Source organism: Galeopterus variegatus, unplaced genomic scaffold, assembly GCF_000696425.1.
Source record: "Galeopterus variegatus unplaced genomic scaffold, G_variegatus-3.0.2 Scaffold13604, whole genome shotgun sequence".
NCBI lineage: Eukaryota > Metazoa > Chordata > Mammalia > Dermoptera > Cynocephalidae > Galeopterus > Galeopterus variegatus.
Genome location: NW_007739715.1, coordinates 29,533 through 34,519, shown reverse-complemented (window position 1 = coordinate 34,519; position 4,987 = coordinate 29,533). Strand labels below are relative to the sequence as shown.

Below are 4,987 nucleotides of genomic sequence, written 5' to 3'. Positions count from 1 at the left end.
ATGGGCCATAATAATCATATACATTGTATATTGACAAAATAAAAATTAAAAAAAAAAATCATATTTTAAGATTTGACTTACAATTTTGTCTCTTTAAACCAAGGCAACTGCCAGTAAAGTGTCAGATATTCTATTTTCAAATGTTTTTCCTTTTGCTTGAAACCTTTTTGTTTGTTTTAGTTTAGTTTATCTGTCTTGCTTTCTTGAATTTGTTTTATCCACTATCTAAGAATAAAAAATGTTTACTGAATCTCTTATCTTGAAAAACTTTAAATGATGTTTTCACCACATATTCTGTCTCATCTTCTGTCATTTTTAAATTATTTTTATTTATTTTTATTATTTTCAAAAAGATGACCGGTAAGGGGATCTTAACCCTTGACTTGGTGTTGTCAGCACCACGCTCTCCCATTGAGCTAACCGGCCATCCCTATGTAGGGATCCGAACCCGTGGCCTTGGTGTTATCAGCAGCCACTCTCTCGAGTGAGCCACGGGCCAGCCCCATCTTCTGTCATTTTTTAAAAATTCACTTTTCCCTTCTTCCTAAATATAACATCGGGGAGGGGAGAGGCTTCCACTTCCTCATCCTTCATCCAGGCTGTGAGGCAGTCTGGGGTTATGTTAATAACAGAGGAAGCAGGAAGCCTCCCTTCAATGTATGGGCTGAGTGTGGAGTAACTGACAGTCGGTAGGTAGTAGGAGTTTGGCTCTTCATTTTTGCGTTCCGCTTAATATTTCAGACAGGAATTGTTTGGGGTCACTAACTGACATGACCTGAGAACATATTTGTCCCTCTCTGACAATTTTTGGTGAGCACAGGGCAGGAATAATACATGCCTAAAGATATTTTCAGCATTCACAGGATTTCTTTTGCAAGGAGAAAACACTGAAGTATTAGAGTTACGTGAATTTTGTGATTATCCTTTTTGCTCACATTCCTTTGGAAGTAGATGAGGGAGAACTGCTATGAATAAAACAAGGAAGGAAATTAGGTTTACTGTGAGGTGTAAACTAGATTTCAGGCATAGTGTGGGACGACTTTTACTAAAGTGAAAAGACAATGACTCTGGTGGAACTCCAGTCACAATCTTTGAAACGTTTTTAGATAAAATCGAGAAGCTAAATATGTAGGCCAGTGCTGCACAAAGTACACTTGAGTTTATGAACTACAATGTCACGTAAGATTCAAGAAAGTAATAATCCATTTGTGATTTATTTCCTTAAAATGTTATTGAGCTCCATTTTCTCCCCTCACATTCAGTAGGTTCTAATGATCCACAAATATGACTATTCTTAGGGTTGTGCAAACCAAAACGGGGAGAGTCTACATTTCACCAGTGCTCTTTTTTCTTCTGAAAAATAAAAATGAATCTGACTCTAAACCAAATGTCATGGCATATTTAATTCATTGGCTGGCACTGGTAATCAATATCCATCATTTAGCTAAAAGTGTTGGCTATCACAGATTAAGAGACTGGAGATTGAATTTCTAAGAATTTGAAGTGTTATTTTCTATCACATACTGCAAGATAGTTTTTGCACAGCTCATATATCCCAATCTTACCAGTCATCAGAAAACCCATTGCTTTCTACCAACTACAGAAGCCTTATTCATTTTTCCCTTCATCCTGACACTCACATTGTGATTCAAGACTCTCTGTAATTGGAATAACAACTCCATGCAGACATCACCATCTGTAAATTCCTGAAACCATCTTCAACATATTTAGTGGCAACAAACTATTCAAAACAGAAAAAAATCAAACGCACAAGGCCCCGCTGGGATTCGAACCCAGGATCTCCTGTTTACTAGACAGGCGCTTTGACCAGCTAAGCCACAAGGCCTCCTTTAAGTCTGTATTCAGTTAGATCGTATTTATAAATTTTATGTGAAATGTAGCAATTTGCCAGAAGTTTATTTGATATTATGAAAGCAAACAAACAAACAGAAACCAAAACACATTTGTGCGTCTGGACTTGTATTAAAGCAGATATTACAACATCTAAAAATACTTTTTTTAATGCAAGGTTTTAAAATTGATTTCAAATTGAAATGAGTGAAATTCCTATTTCATGGTGACTATCTCCCCCTAGAGGAAATATTGGATATTGCAACATATTTTAAATTTATTTTTCTGTTAATTCATTTTGTCCACAAATGTTGTCACTACAGTGTTTCAGGTATTTTTCTAGGTATTGGAGACAGAATATGAACAAAACAGCAGAAAAATTTTCCCTTATGGAATTTGTATTCTATAGGAGATAAAAAAGCAGGTTTTGAAAATTTGCCAAAAACAACCCCACAAACAAACAAAAAAACCCAACAACAAACAAAAAACGGAGGGATATAAGAACCGATCTCTCTATCACCAGGTTACAGAGCCCCTGGCACTACCATCTGAGCTAATTCATTACAATTAAGAAAAACCATCATGTTTTCTAAACTGGCACAAGAAGGCAAGCCCAAATGAAGACTCAATGCAGAGATCTGCAGTTGCCCCACTTCCAATTTGCCCAAACCAGCAACTACGAGACCCTCTTTCTCAAACAGCTTTGGCCTCAACAGGTGATATGCTGCTTAAGCCTGTATTTCTGCAGGATGGAATATCTTTGTTCTGTCACAGTGTTTCTCTGCTCGTTGGCCCTCTGGGTTAAAACAGACCTGATTGTCATCCTCATAGATTGTAACACTGAGTGGAGGATGCAGAGAAGTTAAGGAAAATTAGGGTGCAGTGTGATCCTTACAGGGTGCTATGGGAATCTCTAACTTGGGCATGGCAGAGGGGGCATCTTAGTAGAGTCATAGGATCTCTTATCTCAGGTCCCACGTTCGTTTGATAAATGTAGAAGAGGTTGTGGCATGTTTAGCTGAATACACTTTAGTGTGGGGGAAGAGCAGATGAGACCAACATTCTGAAATATTTAAATAACTGCCTTGTGCTTTATGGGGAAGGACTAGGGTATTTGCAATCACTGAGCACCCCCAAAACACAAGACCTGAAGAGATGAGAAGAAATCACTTAGGAGTTCTTGTGGCAGATTCTGCATAGGCCTGCTTTCCTCTGCTCATCCCCGAGCTCTTCCCTCCCAGTCTAGCCTGTATCTAATCTGCTTGTCCTTTCTTATAACGCTTCAAGATTTATTCCTTTTTGTCCCCATGTCTTGCTGCCATTCTTCTCCTTGCATAAGCAACTTTTCTAATTTGTTTATTATGTATCATTTTGATCATACGTATTTTTGCAAAGTTGACATTTTAGTTTTGTGCACATATATTATAAATTTGCATAAATGGTATAAGATATATTCCTATGTCTTTTTAGAAACATTATGACTTTAAGAACCATCAGAGTTCCCTATGTACATCTACCTAACTGCTTCTAACAGCTCAATAAAATCCCATGGTGGGCATTCACCATGTCCTCCCTGCTGTCCTAGTGATGAACTCAACGTTTGACTCCTCTGTCCCATAACTCCAGATAACACTGCTGCCTCATCTATGCTCATATTTTATATACCTGTGGGGGTGATTTCATTGGGATGTATGTGTAAGAGCAGAATGGCTAATTAATCCCAGTTTATTTTTCAGTCAGTCTACATTCTCACCAGCACTGCATACCCCTTCATCCCTGTCAACTCTTAACTGATGTCGCTTTCTACTTTGGAATCTAATATGTATAAAGCGATTAATCTCTTCATTGTTTTTTGGGAGGTTTGTTTTTGAATTTGCATTTACATTTTCTAAAGGTTTTGAGCATTACAAAGACCAAGGACCACAGCCAATTTAAATAGATGCTGAGTCTGGTACTAGTGTATGTAATATTACTACTGCACAAGGGCCTTCCTCCATCTAAGCAGCAATGCTATTTATTTATTCAACAATAACAGTGATAGCTTATTTTATCATGTTTTTGGTTTGTACCTCACTGAGCTAGTGCCATCATGCATATATTTCCTTAAGTCTTTAGAACAATTGTAGAAGTTGCTCTCATTAACCTCCATTGAAAGATGAAGATGATGAGGCACAGAGAAGTTAAAAAACCAGTTCAATACATGAGTGCCACAGAGTTAGGCAATTTTCTTTCTGCAAATGTCATCAGCAGGTTGGGTAAGATGCTCCCAGACCAATATTAGTGTGTTCATAAAAGGACACCTGCTCAGTTTATACCAGATTTCTAGTGATGCTCACTCAAAGCTACAAAATGTTACTGTGAACCAGAGAACCTGACCCATCTAATATAATCACATGTTTTGTGCCAAGAACCAAGCACCAAATAGTGCATGCCAAGCAAGCTCTCTGCTTTTCCATCAAATCACAGAGCATGGATCTTCTTTATCCCTATTACTCACCTGGCACTACATGTTGATTCTGTGCCAGATTTAGGACCCTAGCCTTGTCACTAAGAGGTAGCCTCTGAGCCAGAGTCCATAGATTTCTGCTACTTGGGCCAGTAAGACCTGGAAAAATGTGTTCTAGAAAATTGCAAGATCGAGCTATTTGTTTGTGTCATACTTCTGAGTGTCATCATTGACTTGTGGCAAAATAATTGACAAGAGATGGTCCTTTTGGGTCAATACATTCTTGGTCTCCATCCTCACCCATGTAAAACAGTAAAGAAAAGAAATACAAAAGAGAAAATTAAGGTAGAGTGTGATAGAAGTGAACGTGGATAATTGTTGTGAAAGCTGTTAAATTACTGGGGAGCAGCTTTGAACCTGGGCTGCTGGAGGGAAGACATCCTGAAGTATAAGACAGTTCAGCTCAGTTACAATATCTCTAAAGCTTTGCTGGTGGAGTTTCAGAGTCCATGTCAAGTAGACAGTTGGAGAAATGGGGGCTAAAATTAGCCCTGAGAAGGGAAGGTTCAAGAATAGAAGGAAAAGGGCCGGCCCGGTGGCGCACTGGATAGTGCGCCGCTTGGGAAGTGCGGCGGCGCTCCCGCCCGAGGGGTTGGTTCCCACATACGGCCCCGTTCCCGCCCACTGGCT

At 38.9% G+C, this 4,987-nt stretch overlaps 1 non-coding gene across 1 annotated transcript; it reads right to left on the bottom strand.

The window, feature by feature from the left end:
* Window positions 1-1,772: 1,772 nt before the first annotated feature.
* On the bottom strand, window positions 1,773-1,846 carry TRNAT-AGU. The gene has a single exon. It is a non-coding gene; the product is annotated as a tRNA-Thr (tRNA).
* Window positions 1,847-4,987: the final 3,141 nt, after the last annotated feature.